This window comes from Taudactylus pleione, unplaced genomic scaffold (assembly GCF_031769625.1).
Source record: "Taudactylus pleione unplaced genomic scaffold, aTauple2 ptg000305l, whole genome shotgun sequence".
Lineage (NCBI taxonomy): Eukaryota > Metazoa > Chordata > Amphibia > Anura > Myobatrachidae > Taudactylus > Taudactylus pleione.
In genome coordinates, this window is record NW_028284706.1 from 6,394,131 (window position 1) to 6,409,046 (window position 14,916).

Genomic DNA, 14,916 nt, shown 5'->3' on the forward strand with positions numbered 1-14,916 from the left:
CACACCTAATATCATGTTGGGGTACTTCTTTAGAGTTTCCACTGAACTGTGGGTAACCCAATGTGAAAGGAAATCACATCCACTATACTAAGAGATAAAGGCATTTGCCAGACTTTTGAAGTTAAAGACATCCATTAAGCTTTATTAGCATGCACATAATCCATAGTTGCCAACATTTTGGTTCCACTCTGGAATCTTTGTCAAGGCTTCATAAGAATACAAAAGACTAAAACAGAAAAAAATAATAACAAAGAAATGTCACATAAGGCACTGTAATGCCTCCCAGGCCCTTATATGGTTATATTAGAACTTAAATGTCAATATGCAACGTACATTGTGGTATGTGTAACTAAAATAATACATCAAATCACATTTACCAAATATCAAATGAATATGCAAATGAGATGGAAAACAGCCTGTATCTTGGCTAGAATATTAGCAAATCAATGCTGAACTTCACTTACTGTATGTAAAATATGCTTAAATAGCATACATCAGCATATGTTAGCTAGAGTGAAAACTCATTTATGTAGCAAAGGCATACTGTATATTAATATATGCTAGCCAGAGTGTACAACCACTTATATAACAAATGCTCAGTTAGCACATATTAGCAAATGTTAGCCAGAGTGTGATGAAATCATACAAATAACAAGTAGTACTAAAAACAAAGGCTAGTATAACAAACAAGCAATCCATAAGAATTAATTAGTGTAATCAGCATTGTGTGATAACATGTATATATCAGTGCAATGATCTATTGAAAACATTGCTTAATAGATGACAACACTGTATATTTAGTATAATACATCACCAATGTGTATAGATTGCAAACAAAACTAATAATAGGGAGCATAAGAATACATAGGAAGAGAAAGAGCATAACAGTACATGGGGAGAAAAAATGAAAATTTTCTTAAAAAATACATATACCTGTGGTGTTGAAAAGTGTGTGTGTATGCTTGCATGGCTGTGAATGACAGGCTGCGTGTATTCAAACCAGGGTAAGCAGTGTTCTCCCCAGGCTGTTTTCTGCGGGCGCATTGACCGGCAGAAACAGCCTACCACCGGCACTTTTCCCCGCTGACTCCCACTTTGGAACGCTGACCTCTGAAGTGACCGGAGGGTAAAGAAGCCTCTGATCTCTTCAGAGGCAAGCGTTCCCAGTGATGCACTGCGCAGGTGATGTCATGACGTCACCAGCAACGTGAGTAGCCTGCCCAACGTGCCTGCTGGATCTACTTAGATCAAGTCAGCGTGAGGCAATGGGAGTGGGAGAGCGAGCGGCGAGTGGCCAGCAAGTAAAGGTAAGTGCTGGGCTGGGGCTGGGGCTGGGGCAAGGACCAGTCTGGGGATCTGCATAAGGGACCAGCCTAGGGGCACTGCATAAGAGACCCTTTAAACCTGGGGGCACTGCATAAGGGGCCAGCCTGTGGGCACTGCATAAGGGACACTTTAAACCTGGGGCACTGCATAAGGGGCTAGCCTGGGGTCACTGCATAAGGAACACTTTAACTTTGGGGTCTCTGCATAAGGGGCAAGCCTGGGGGCACTGCATAAGGGACACTATTAAAAGCCTGGGGCACTGCATAATGGGCCAGCCTGGGGGCACTATTAAAGCCTGGGGGCACTACATAAGGGATTAGTCTGGGGGCACTACATAGGGGCACTACTTCAGCCAGGGGGCACTGCATAAGGGTAAAGCTAAACTACAGAGGCAATGCATAAAGGGGAAAACTACAGGGGGCACTGTATATAGGGCACAAATACAGGGCACACTGCAAAATGGGCACTTTTGACTGAGAGCTAGTGGGGGAGCAGCCTGAGACCTGTCGGGCTGGATTGGTAAGGGAGATACCACTTTTCCGGCACGAGCATAATTGCGAAAGCCCCCACCCGGCTACTTTTGGATGCCACATGGCTGGAAAAAATTTGTATGGTGTTTTTCCCCTTCAGATTTGGTACCTGGAAGTGACATACTGTAAGTGAGGGTGGAACTGCAGTTTTCTGCCCATACTGTCCACCAAAAGAAGATAGTTGTCCCCTTACTGGCTTTATACACCTGCCATGCTTCAGGCTCAGTGGCTCGCTTCGCTCACCACAAGATTATATTCCCCGTCTATGTAGATGTATGGAATGATGTTGGACAGTCACTCATGACATCATGGTCAATCTACAGAAGGGGATCTAGCTGTAACCTTTAAACCAGCCATAACAGGAAGTGGTCACAAAACAGGAAATGTAGCTTAATTTATTGAAAAGTGCTTAAACTGCTTAATGTGACTGGCTTGTGAATAAGGGACACTACTCAATGTTATGCACTATCACTATGAAGATTTTTTAGAGTCACTTGTTATTATACTGTTGCTAGTTAGAGTGAAAATGAAGGAACAGGAAGTGGGGCATCTGAAAATAGTAAGTGTGGCATGTGTGTAAGAGGAAGTATATGACAGAAAGTGTGGCAAAACCATGTCCAAAAACAGGAAGTGTGGATAGGATCACACAAGTGCTGAAACAGGAAGTGGGGCTATGTTCTTACATGCATGACCGCTTTCGTGGTATATATGACTTGGTGCCCTTGTGGCCTGTGTTATATAGGTCAAACCACCAGAAAGTTCTGAGATAGAATGGTCTTGCACAGGTCAGCAATTAATCTGTCTCTTGCAGGTAGGGATATTGATCAGTCAGTAGCACAGCATTTTAAAACTAATGTCATACTCTTGCGGGATTAAAATACACTATTACAGATTATGTGCCAGCATCTCCACAGGGTGGAGATAGATACAAAGCCTTGCTTTTAAAGGAAGCAAGGTGGATCTTCAGATTACAGACCATGATCCCTAAGGGCCTTAATGATAAACTCAATTGGAACAGTCTATTATAGATATAATATAGTTAATACTTGTTGATCCATTGATGTTTTTTTCTTGATTTAGATAATCCATTTAACATGTTATATGCAGTGGGTTTTTTATGTAGTGAGATGTGCACTTTTCTCACAGTAGAGTGAGATGTGTATATGTATATGCCATTTTTTGGTACATGTTATCTTTATGGTGTTATTAATATGTACTGTTTGCCATCTTTCCCGCTCCATTCAGCTCCGACACAGCCGAGGTGGCTGCTTCCATGTCTGGACCACAAGCTGGTTGGTTGCTTAGCAACTCTGGCTCCTGCTTCCTGGAAGTACGTCATCAGATGGCATCTCAGTTTTGGCACAGAGAGTTGGAAGATTGTGGCTGAATACAAGCTGCATGGAGGATATACAGTATATGGTGGGTAAGTGTATGTTGTTGTTGTTATATATATTCTATTGGTGTGTCCTGACGAAAGGGCGTGAGCCCTGAAACATTGACATTCGAGAATACACTTTCTCTTTTGCATCTTTAATTGTGTCCCTGAGTGCCATTTTTTCCATTTGGAGACTGCATTTATTATTACAGGCACCGGGACCAGATGTCTATAAAGGAGTGCCGGCAGATTTGGCATTGCATAAAAATAGTGTTGCTTGTGTACAAGTAACATCAGTTGCAAGGCACCCAAATAAAATCTTTTGTTGGATGTACTTATACCTACAGTATGAAAATACTCTTTCTTCTGTTTGACTCGCATACCATATGAATTTCAACAGCTAAATCTAAAAGAAAAGGATGAATACTGGTGATGTACATGCTGAGACGCTGGACATTGCGGGCTGTCACAATTTTAATATACCAGCTTGTGAGACTTTTAGTTTTTCAGCTGCAGATGTTGAATGCTTCATTTTTAAACATGTCCTGAGTCTTACGGATTCAAAGCATAATGTGGAGGATATCTATCATCAACTTTTTAAATTAAGGAGACATGAGATGGACTATCTCCTACATGGAATATCACTGTCTAATTATGTAAGAAAAAGAAAAATCCCCCGTGGTTTTCGCATTCGTAATGTACCGACCATTGGCCCACATAACCCCGATTTCATCAGAAAGTGGGTTGGCGTATTAAATAAATGTGCTCTTGACCTGATGGTCTTAGCAATTGAAAAAGCAGGGTGTGAGTTGCAAACCACGAGATATAAAATTAAAGTATATGAGCAAGATCATAAAAGAGTTCTTGAAGATGAAGTTAATCAAGTCATGTTAAGGAAACTGGAACAATAATGTGACCAATACAAAAATGATCTGGTCAAATTCAAGAAAATTAAGAAATACACTGTAGACCTGGATTATGAGGAAAATCGGGTATATAGGTCGTTGATGGGCGGCACTACTGATAGACGTAATCAGAATCCACCACGTAAACGCAGACCCTGGCAATCTGGGAGATCATCAAGGACTCTATTTATTAACATTATTTTTACTAAAATAATGTGAAAAAGGTGTTTTCACACTCTTTTCACATTATTTTAGTATCACCAACAGTTACTAAAGGGCAATTGGAGTAGAATTCATAAAATTCTATTCCAACCCCTAATTTTCAATTACTTTTAGTATGCAGATCGCATTTCCCATAATTGTAATGGGAAATGTGATCTGACCAAAGTTACTAAAATGTGAAAAAATACCGGGGAAAGCCCTGTGATAATAACGCCATCTGGAGGTGGCGTTATCCAGGGTCTCCCCCAGTTACTGAACTCCTTCTCCACTCTAACAGGCAGAGCCCGTAGCCAGCCCCAGTAATCAGCTGTGTGGTCTAAACAGACCACACGCTGATTCACTGTAAAAAAAAGAAAAAACAAAAAGTAAAATAAAACAAACTTACCTGAGTCCAGGGACAAGAGTTCGGGGCTCCGGTGATGTCCTCCCTCTGGTCAGCTGGTCTCCTATGCTGCACTGGGGCCCAGTCATCACCTGACAGGGTCCCAGTGCAGTATGGGATGTCAGCTGACTGGAGTGATAGAGGACATCACCAGAGGCCCGATAACTGCAGGTAAGTGTAATTAAGGGAGAGGGGGTTGCGGGGGGAAAGGGGGGTCACAGAGGTCCGCAATTGCGGGGAGCGGGGATTAGCAATGAAGGCAGGGCTTGGCGACAGCGGGGGTAGCAGCGGCAGCCGGTCGGCGCATGCGTGGGGCACTTGTCATGGTATTTTTTTCGAAAATACCGTGATAAGGCTCCAGAGGGGGTTCACAGGGACAGAGCTTTCTTGCATGCTCTGTCCCTGCAAGAGATTTGTAGTAAATTCCTGTTATATTGCCTGAATTTGCAATGCGAATTCAGTCGGTAATATCACACTGCAATCTGCATTACAAATGCGGATTGTAGTAAATAGAGCCCCTAAGTCACAATCGTGATCAATCACATACTAGCAATACTGACAGTGATTTTTTTTTTCAGAATCTGAGGAAGCATCTACATCGCAAGGAGTCCCTTTAGGACGGGCTCTGTCAGAAAGCAACAAATCTTTAGAAGATCTATCATCCATCGAGACAGGCAGAACCAGAGGGGGCAAAAGAAACCCGTTGAGGAAAAAATGGTAGTATTTAATCTATCAGAGAAAATTCTAACTGAAACTGAAATTCAAGTCCTGAACAAAGGGCTATCTTTTGTCCCTACTAACTTGCACGGCGACTTTATCTGGAAAATTGATCACCATAGATAGATAAAAATACAGAAACAGATCCTTCCAGAATTTACCAATTTTTGAAAAAGGGTTCTAATTCTACCTGTGACCCTAGTTTCTATTAATCCTTCATTAAAGATCTTTAATAGACTATTGGATGGAGCCATATCCAGGATTGTGGCATCTACTGTCAAAGTCAAGTATTCTTCTACATCAGAGGCAACTGCTTTGCGTGATTTGGGAACATATTAAGACATTGTCATTAGGCCCGCCGACAAAGTGGAAGATATTAAAGAATATTGCTCTGAAATTGAATGACAACTTTCTGACACAGATGTGTATAAATTACTGAGATTAGTTCCTAATAAAGTATACAACAGGAATTAAAACAGATTTTGGACACTGCCGTTAAGAATAATCAGATGTCATCAGCACTAGCCCAAATATTATATAAAGAACATCCTAAGGTGCTGGTAGTATACATACTTCCCAAATTGCACAAGGACAGTACAAAGCCCCCGGGGGGACCGATTATATCGACTTGGGATTCGCTGATGCAACCTGTTGCCCAATTCTTGGACTTCTTATTACAACCTTTTTTACCTTTGGAGCAAACATTCCTTAAGGATACAACCAGTTTCCTGAAATTGTTGATGGAATTAAAGTAGATAGCAGCTGGTACTATTTTATGCTGCCTTCATGTAGGTAGCCTGAACACCTTGATATACCTTGATACCTCATGCTGGAGGTCTACAAGCTATGAGAAATTTTCTTCATAAATATCTAGCTCCTACTATGTTGGACCATGTCCTTTTTATGACTCTTCTAGAAATGACCTTATACAGGAACTATTTTTTGCATGATGGGCAGTACTTTTTACAACTCCGTGGATGTGCCATGGGATCAGCCCCTGGCACCTACATATACGAATATCTTTATGTTTAAACAAGAACATCAGATGTTTTTGTCTCACCCTGAAATTAGGTGTTTCATCAGCCTATACATTAGATACAGTACATAGATGATGTTTTTTTCCTGTAGACACGGGGGTTGGAACATTTTGAAGTATTGATGAAGGAAATTAATTACCTAGATCCCCCATCAAATTATCTTATGTATGTAGTGTAGAGTCAGTGAATTTCCTGGATGTAAAAATTGATGTGGTAAATGGTCAGTTACAGACAGATGTATTTTACAAAGACATATGTAGGAATACATCCAAAATTCAACATCCTCTGGCCCTGAAAAAGGGTTTACCTCTGTCCCAAATGATGAGAGTTGCTCAAATAATGAGCGATGAATCTGTGATTTCTGATCGACTACATTAATTAATTATTAACTTCAGGGATAGGGGTTATGACCTCAAATCACTAATTGAACATAAAGCACAGGTCTTATTGATGCCAAGGGCTCAATTATTACAGTCCAAACAGAGGAACCAGGATAACATTTTACCTTGGTCAAGTAGCTACACTGTGGCTAGCCCGGTAATCGGACATGCTACTAAGGCTTTATGGCCTATTGTGTCCTCTGACTCTACCTGCTCTTAGGAATTTAAAACCCATTACTGATTTTAAGAGAGGACGTAATATCAAAGATTGTTTGGTGATCACTGATATCACTGGCAGAGGCATACTGAGACGCCCAAATGTGTATATCCAACCACCAGGTTGATACTACATGCAAATATCTAGTACCTAGCAGATCATTGAAACACCCCCACACACAGAAAAATGTTGACATTCTCTATGTTCTTACATGCATGACCGCTTTCGTGGAATATATGATTTGTTACCCTTGTGGCCTGTGTTATATAGGTTAAACCACCAGAAATTTCTGAGATAGATTAATAGCTGACCTGTGCAAGGCCATTCAGTCTCTTTCAGGTAGGGATATTGATCAGCCAGTGGCACAGCATTTTAAAGTTAAATGTCATACTCTTGCGGGATTAAAATACACTATTATAGATCATGTGCCAGCATCTCCATGGGGTGGAGACAGATCCAAAGCCTTGCTTTTGAAGGAAGCAAGGTGTACCTTCAGATTAGAGACCATGAGCCCTAAGGGCCTTAATTATAAACTCAATAGAAACAGTCTATTATAGATATAATATAGTTAATACTTGTTGATCCATTAAATTTTTTTTCTTGATTTAGATATTCCATTTAACATGTTATATGCAGTGGGTTATTTTATGTAGTGAGATGTGCGCTTTTCTCACAATAGAGTGAGATGTGTCCATGTATATGTCATTATTTAGTACTGTACATGTTGCCTTTATAGTGTTATTAATATGTACTGTTTGCCACCTTTCCAGCTCCATTCATCTCTGACACAGCCGCAGTGGCTGCTTTCATGTCTGGACTACAAGCTGGTTGGTTGCTTAGCAACTCTGGCTCCTGGTTCCTGGAAGTACGCCCTCGGATGGCGCCTCAGTGTTTGGCACAGTCAGATGAAAGTTAGTGGCTGAATATAAGCTGCATGGAGGGTACATATGGTGGGTAAGTGTATGTTGTTGTTGTTATATGTATTTTATTGGTATGTCCTGAGGAAAGGGAGTGAACCCTGAAACATTGACAATGGAGAATACACTGTCTTTTGCATATTTAATCATGTCAGGACCAGATGTTCAGTGTATAAAGGAGTACCGGCAGATTTGGCACTATATATATATATATATATATATATATATATATATATATATATATATTATCTGTGGTCCAGTACTCACACCTAATATCTTGCTGGGGTGGTTCTTTAGAGTTTCCACTGAAATGTGGGTAACCCAATGATAAAGGAAATCACATCCACTATATGTAGAGAAAAAGGCACTTGCCAGACTTTTGAAGTTAAAGACATCCTTTAAGCTTTATTAGCATGCACATAATCCATAGTTGCCAACATTTTGGTTCCACTCTGGAACCTTTGTCAAGGCTTCATAAGAATACAAAAGACTAAAACAGAAAAAAATAATAACAAAGAAATGTCACATTAGGCACAGTAATGCCCCCCGGACCCTTATCTGGTTATATATTAGAACTTAAATGTCCATATTCATCATACATTGTGTTATGTGTAACTAAAGTAATACATCAAATCACATTTACTAAATATCAAATGAATATGCAAATGAGATCGAAAACAACCTGTATCTGGGATAAAATATTAGTAAATCAATGCTGAACTTCACTTACTGTATGTAAAAATGCATAAATAGCATATGTCGGTATATGTTAGCCAGAGTGCAAAATCATTTATGTAGCAAAGGCATATATTAGTATATGTTAGCCAAAGTGTACAACCACTTATATAACAAATGCTCAGTTAGCACATATTAGCATATGTTAGCCAGAGTGCGATGACATCATACAAATAACTAAGTACAACTAAAAACAAAGGCAAGTATAACAAAAAAGCAATCCATAAGAATTAATTAGTGTAATCAGCATTGTGTGATAACATGTATATATCAGTGCAATGATCTATTGCAAACATTGCTTAATAGATGGCAACACTGTATACTTAGTATAATACATCACCAATGTAATATAGATCGCAAACAAAACTGCAGTAATAAATAGGGAGCATAACAATACATAGGAAGAGAAAGAGCATAACAGTACATGGGGAGATAAAAGGAATATTTTCTTAAAAAATACATATACCTGTGGTGTTGAAAAGTGTGTGAGTCTGCATGCTGGCATGGCTGTGAATGATATGCATGTATTTATACCAGGGTAAGGTATATTTCCCCTTCAGATTTGGTACCTGGGAGTGACATAAGTGAGGGCGGAAGTGCAGTTTTATGCCCATACTGTCCACTAAAAGAAGATATTTGCCCCTTAAGGGCTTGCTATGCGTGCCATGCTTCAGGCTCAGTGGCTCGCTTTGCTCACCACAGATGGTAGTGAATGATGTTGGACAGTCACTGATGACATCAGGTTCAATCTATGGAAGGGGATCTAGCTGTAACCTTTAAATTAAACCAGCCATGACAGGAAGTGATCACAAAACGGGAAATGTGGCTTAATATATTGAAAAGTGCTTAAACTGCTTAATGTGACTGCCTTGTGAATAAGTGACACTACTCAATGTTGTGCACTATCACTATGAAGGTTTTTCAGAGTCACTTGTTATTATACTGTGGCTAGTTAGAGTGAAAATGAAGGAACAGGAAGTGGGGCATCCAAAAATAGGAAGTGTGGCATGTGTGTAATAGGAAGTGTCATGAACTGTATGACAAGAAGTGTGGCAAAAACATGTCCAAAAACAGGAAGTGCGGATAGGATCACACTAGTGCTAAAACAGGAAGTGGGGCTAGGATCTCACTAGTGTTAAATAAAAATACCAAATATTAGAATTAAAAATTGTAGGTATAAAATGCATTATCGATAAAGAAAGTCTAAGGGCTAGAAACAATCCATAAACAATGTTTTGATGGTATAATCTAACAAATGTAACTCATTGACCAAATACAAATAATAACAGTTCAAGCGCTCTTTCTAGGTACAGTATGAAGGATAATTAGTCCCGAGATGATGTAAGTTAGTCTCTTGAATATGTACAAAACAAAGTTTTTAAAATATAGTCACTTTTCTAAAGCCTCTACATTTTTCATTTGAAATTCCAGTTTTGTATGCTTCTATTGAAATATATGATTCTTTATATTGAAATATCTGATAACCTGGTTCCTCCAATAATAAACATTTTAGTTCATTACTACAGCCCCTCAGTGTTGCACACCTTGAAAAAGACCAGTGAATGGTTGAAACGTGTTTGTGCATGATCCTGAAGTGCTGCTTTCCTGAATCCATTCCTAGGAATGTACTTGCTCAATAAGGGGAGCCTCAATACCCCTATATGTGTCAAATGGTACCTTTCATAAAAGGACTCTGATGGTACGTGGCCATTTTTACTGTGTTTTTATTACATGAGTAAATGTTTTGGTTTTACACTTTTGTGTCCCCATATCTTGTCTTTCATATGTCTATTCTGCTATCACGCTGAAACTGAGGGGCTATAGTGTTGAACTAAAATTCATATGATTCTAGGAACCAGGTTATCAGATATTTCAACATAAAGAATCAGATATTTCAACACAAGCATACAGAACTGGAATTTCAAACAATAAACGTAGAGTCTTCAGAAAAGTGACTATATTTAAAAACTTTATTTTGCAGACATTCAAGAGACTAACTTACTGTACATCATCTCAGGACTAATTATCCTTTGTATTGTACCTAGAAAGAGCGCTTGAACTGTTATTATTCTTCTTTGGTCTATGAGTTTATTGTAATTGGTGATATTCACATTGGTTTAAGCTGCCTTTTGGTGCATGGTGCAAACGTGTACTCTTCTTCAAATAACACATGTAACTGCTTGCTTCAGGAAAGATTTTTTTACATAATGATGCAGAACTTGTAACTAATGCCAATACATATAATTAATTTGTAGTGGTAATTTTTAGAGATAACACAGGGGGCCAGGGTAGCAAATAAATTAGGATTTATCAAACACAAATATAGGTTATATAGCAGACCAATATATATCACATAATGACTATTACAATATTAATAACTTATCAATTGTACAACAATTAAAAAATAAATTATCGAAGCATCCGGAGTGGATGTCTGATTGCTAGGCTCCTGAATGCTTCTAAAATATAGCCTTTCTGGCACCCCTTGGGCATATTGTTGGGGACTCCCACTGGTGCCTGACCATTCCCTGTTATCTGCAGCTATTGGTGGACCAAAACTACAAAGCCAGGAGACACCTCTTGTATTTTTGTGCTGCTAGCAGCCTGTCCACCCTGTGATTGGAGTGCATCACTGCCGCTGATCAGGATCTGACCCCTGACCCCCACCTGCTCGCTGCTGTTGGTGGTGCTGCTCTCTTGACACTGCCACTACTCCCTCTTACCTCTGTCAGTCCCAGTGGTGGAACACCTTGTAAACAGCTGAGATCCCTGAACACATGTGGCTGTGGCACCCTGTGGTCTGCCTGAAGTGTTTGTGGAGCCACTGGATCTCTGACTCTCTTCTCTGGAGCCCCACTGGGTGAGCATTGTAGTCTGCAGCTCCGGTCTGGCAGGGGCTCTCTGGACTGCTTCTGGAGCCACCTGTGGCTGCCCTGTCATCCGGCAGCCATCTTGCAGGTCAGAGGGGAGGTGTAGAAGGCTGCTGGGAGCTTTACAGTAAAGTTCCCCTCCACTGGGGACAGGATATTTCCCTTATAGCTGTTTGGGGGACCCCCAAGGTGTCCAGAATACCTGCACTCCATATACAGATGTGTCCACATACACCTTTCTAAAAATGATGCCATGGCTCTCAATTTGGCATGACATCAATTCTCATATGTTGTTGTGCCATGCTGTCTGCGGTGCAGCAAAAGTGCAATTCATACTTTCACCACTGGGTGGCCAATGTATCATGTAATTTAGCAATTAATAGTGTTACACCTATATAGCAAAGATACAGTAGTGGTCTCCTTTGGATTTTAATAGAGGGAAAATGAGGAGTGTTGAGGAGTGTTTAAGTTAAGGTGCAATATGCATTTGCGGCTAAATCACTATACTAGCTGCTGAAACACTGTACTAGCACCAAAAAAAACTGTCACTAGGAATCTGTCATCAGTTCCTGAAAATCCACATTCTGTACTTCCCATCCACCAGTATTGTGGTGTAGTGGTAAAGTCACTGCACATCACACTTGGCAGTTAGGGTTTGAATCCCAATGTAAGCATTTTTATTTTGCTACAAAAATAAATTTATATAATTCAATATTATAATATCAATAATATTATTGTAATAACAATAAAACTTTTTAGAATAATATATTTAATTTAGAGAGTGTGAACATGGCATGTGTGGGTAGGGATTTCTTAGTGTAGAAATTTCCCCTTGAAAATATGGCTCAATATTTCAAATACTGAGCCATAAAATCACATTTTAGATAAACATAGAAAATAATGCTTTTAAATATGGCTCCATATTTCATATACAGTACTGGTTCTAGATATAAGTTATATTTAAAAAAACTGGCCAGCAGTAATTTACAGTTTGTTCATATCCTTTTTCAGAATAACCCTGCCCATTGTATATATGTACTATACATGTACTATATGTTTATGTCCTTCTCCAGGTAAACCCTTTGCTTTTCTCAACACAGAGGTGGAGGGAGGAGGTATTCATTTGTAAAGGCTGCACATTTTACATAGAAAACAAATCAAGTTTTCATTAGCCCTCCCCCTGTGGTTTGTTACTACTCATTAATGTTGCCCTTTGTGTCTAGAGACACTTTTGTACTTTCGGTCCCTCCCTTCCTCCAAAAACTGTACTCATTTTCCATGGTTATATTGTACATTCATTGACCAGTAATGTAGCTGGAAGCACAATGTTTTGTTTTCCACTTTGTTATTACAGTAAAGTATTCACAGTATGTCAGTTGCTATATATATATATATATAGAGAGAGAGAGAGAGAGAGAGAGATGTGCGCCAACCCTCATGTTTTGGTTTTGGTTTTGGATCTGGATCTCCCCTGGTTTTGGATCTGAATCTGATTTTGGATTTTTTTCCTTGGTGTTTTGTGTTTTGGTTTTGGATCTGGATATTTTCTTAAAATATCATAAAAACAGTTAAAATCACAAAAGGGGTCTGTTTTTTTCCTACACTATTATTAACCTCAATAACATTTATTTCCAGTCATTTCAAATCAATTTTAACCACTTCACAATATTATTTTTTTCATCTAGTTAAGGCCAAAAGGTTGCATCCAGCTAGCTGGCTGACTAAGCTAAGTGACACAGTAGGTGACACTAACATGTTGCAGTTCATCTTCCAATTTCCAACATGGATACAGTGTGTTATACAGTGTGGGTTGGATACACCAATAGTGCACTTACTGTGACAGCAGTGTTGGCATAGCAGGGTTGCTGACGGTGTCCACAGTACATGGAATGGCAGTGCATTGGTGCTGGCAGTGTCCTCAGTGAAGTGTACAGGCAATGTCAGCAGTGCCAGTGGTGTCTTTAGTGCTGGTTTGCTGGCTGCATTGGCATTGCAGGGGTTGCTAACGGTGTCCTCAGTATGTGGATTGTCCATGCTGTGGTTCTGGCAGTGTCCTCAGTGAAGGGTACTAGCAATGTAAGCAGTGCGGGGGAGCCAGCAATGTCCTCAGTGCAGGTTTGCTGACTGTGTTGGCAGTGTAGGGGTGTTCTCAATGCAGGGTGCTGGCGATGTCAGCAGCGCAGGGGTGCCAGTAGTGTCCTCAATGTAGATTTGCTGGCTGTGTCAGCAGTGTGGGGGTTGCTGGCGGTGTCCTCAGTACATGGAATGGCAGTGTTGTAGTGCTGGCAGTGTCCTCAGTGAAGGACACCAGCAATGTTGGCAGTGCTGGGGTGCAAGCGGTGTCCTCAGTGCAGGTTTGCTGACTGTGTCAGCAGTGCAGGGGTGTCCTCAATGCAGGGTTCTGGCAGTGTTGGCAGAGCGGGGGAGCCAGCGGTGTCCTCAGTGCATGTGTGCTGATAGTGTAGGGGTGCTGGTGGTTTCCTCAGTGTGGGACTGCCGGCAGTGTCAGCAGTGTGGGGGTTGCTGACGGTGTCATCAGTACACAGGGCAGCAGTGCAGGAGTGTCAGCAGTGGTGGTGTCAGCAGCGGGGGATGCTGCCAGTGGGGTGCCGGCGGTGTCGGCAGCGGGGGTGCAGGCGGTGTAGGGCAGCAGGGGATGGTGGGTGCCATCTTCTTTTGCTTCCTGTGTGCATATAAATGGGGCTTAACGCTGATTGGCTGATAGCCATGACACTCTCAGCAAATCAGCGTTAAGCCTGCTAAATACAAAACCTTGTGACCCCTCAACCTGGGGGGAGGGGGAGAGCTGCTTGGAGTGTGTGCAATAAGAATAGGACATAAAAAGACAATTTTGAAAGTACTGTACCAATGTTTTTAACATTAATTACAAAACATTGTTTACACCTAAACATTGGTTCTGAAACATCGATGTTAACTGATGTTAACCAATGTTTCTATTTTCTAAAGTAAAGTACTGTAACTGTAGGTACTTAAACATAATACACTAATAAACTTCTGAAATCATACTTATTTTATGTTGGCTTACAGTATGTATAGTCCCACATATATCACTCCCTCGGAATGGTGCTCTTTGTACCTGATTCAGAGATTTACACTAACCCGATGGTTAGCGCACATCTCCAATGGTGGGAGGACTGTGCATGCGCAGCCATCTGACTGCAAATCCACTTGCAGTGTCTCCCGGCCGCAGCCTGATTGACAGGTTGTGGTGTTTTGGAGGTGGAGCAGGGATGTTCCCTGCAGCGTTCCCGGAAACAGTTGCATGTTGCCCCTGTTTTCCAG

At 40.6% G+C, this 14,916-nt stretch overlaps 1 protein-coding gene across 1 annotated transcript in view; it reads right to left on the reverse strand.

The window, feature by feature from the left end:
* LOC148511544 (uncharacterized) overlaps positions 1–14,916 on the reverse strand; it is a 237,421-nt gene that overhangs the window by 12,411 nt on the left and 210,094 nt on the right. The gene's annotated exons all lie outside the window — the stretch shown is intronic.